The sequence below is a fragment of the Pteropus vampyrus genome, unplaced genomic scaffold (assembly GCF_000151845.1).
Source record: "Pteropus vampyrus isolate Shadow unplaced genomic scaffold, Pvam_2.0 Scaffold13, whole genome shotgun sequence".
NCBI classification, from domain to species: domain Eukaryota; kingdom Metazoa; phylum Chordata; class Mammalia; order Chiroptera; family Pteropodidae; genus Pteropus; species Pteropus vampyrus.
In genome coordinates this window covers 10,580,268-10,581,964 of record NW_011888794.1, presented here as the reverse complement: position 1 = coordinate 10,581,964, position 1,697 = coordinate 10,580,268, and positions in this window count along the sequence as shown.

Here is a 1,697-nt window from a genome sequence, read left to right as displayed (position 1 = left end):
AATTTTTTTTATATAGTATGAGGTATGTAGTGAGGCTTATTATTTTGTAAATGTTCCATTTTCTTGAAAAGAGTATCCTTGTTCCATTAAATTGCTTTCACTTATTTATCTAACTCAGTTTATCAGAGCACTTTTTAATACTAATAATTAACTGGAAATACCATGGGTGCTGCAAAACTATTATCTTGGGCATGAAGAAATGTGGTGTTCTTGGGAAAAGTGTAATGATGCTTGTGATATTTCGTGACTTTCTGCTTACACATTCAATAATCAACTCAGTTAACAACCTAGTTGCATGTGTTATCTCATTTTATTTCCACAACTTCAGAGAAAATATTTGCTTCACTTTGTATGTGCTTCTCTTAGAATAGATTTTATGCTGTGTTTTCTTGTATCTTATGAATATATATATATATTTATGAGTGCAAGTGAAACTTTCTTTATACTAATATTAACACTATTATATCAACACTTACAACTTAATAATTAATATATTGATGTATATAATCAAGGGTATTATACCATAGACTCTCAATAAGATATATGCATTTTCCTTTAGTTCTATGCTTTTTCTTTTAGGGTTGTTTGATGGGCAGACACTAGATTGACCCCTGCTGTTAATCTCATTGATTACGGGTGGGGCCTGTGATTTCTTTCCAACTAACATGTTATGGCAAAGGTAACGAGAAACCATCCATTGATATTATGTTATTTTCTCTGTTATGTTTTATAAGACTCTCTCTTAACAGACTGGAATTAGAGAGCTTCTTCTTGCTAGCTTGAAGAAGCAAACTGCCTATTGTGAGAATGTTTATTGAGAGATCTGGTGGCAAGAAACTACAGTGGCCTCTAGGAGCTGGAAGTAAACCCCAGTCGACAACCAGCAAAAATAACGAATGCCTCAGTCGTACTACCACCAAGAGATAATTTCTGCTAACAAACTGACAGCTTGGAAGCAGATCTTTTTCCAGTTGAGCTTCTGATGGAGCCGCAGTCCAGATAACATCCTGATTACACACTTGTAATTGACCTTGAAGTACAGGACTCAGCTAAGCCACACCTGGAGTCCTGAACCGCAAGTGTAAAACAATGAATGTGTTGCTTTAAGTTACTAAGTTCATGACGATCTGTTTTACAGCAATAGCAAACTGATATAGACTGGTTTATAAAATTGTTCATGTGTGTAATTTACAAACATAGGGAATCCCATTTATGTTAGTCTAGCTTTATGTAATACACAATTATATGGCAGTTCTGTTTCTCCACATACTAAATTTCCTGGGGGAAAGTTTTGATCCTCTATGTATGCATACTAACCTATTTATAAACAATACATTTCCACTGAGTTGCAATGAAACAAATTACCTTGGGGGAAAAAAAAAAAAAACCAAAACAGCACTTTGTAAACTTCTGGCACACTTTGTATTTTTTATTAACTCCTTAACATTAAAACTCCTTAGAAATCATCTAGCCTTTTTATTTCATGTTTTATAGATAAACGAAATAAAATGAAGCTTTATTCTGTGATTTGTCAAAGGACGCATTCTTAGTTAATGGTGGAGCTGGTCAATATTTTATGTGTTGTGACACTCGGTCTTATGCTTTGCCTAGCACATTAATCTGCATATTTTCTATCATATGTGTCTTTTAAAATTATTGTTATATTATTTTCCTGTAAATATATGTAAAAATAAGAT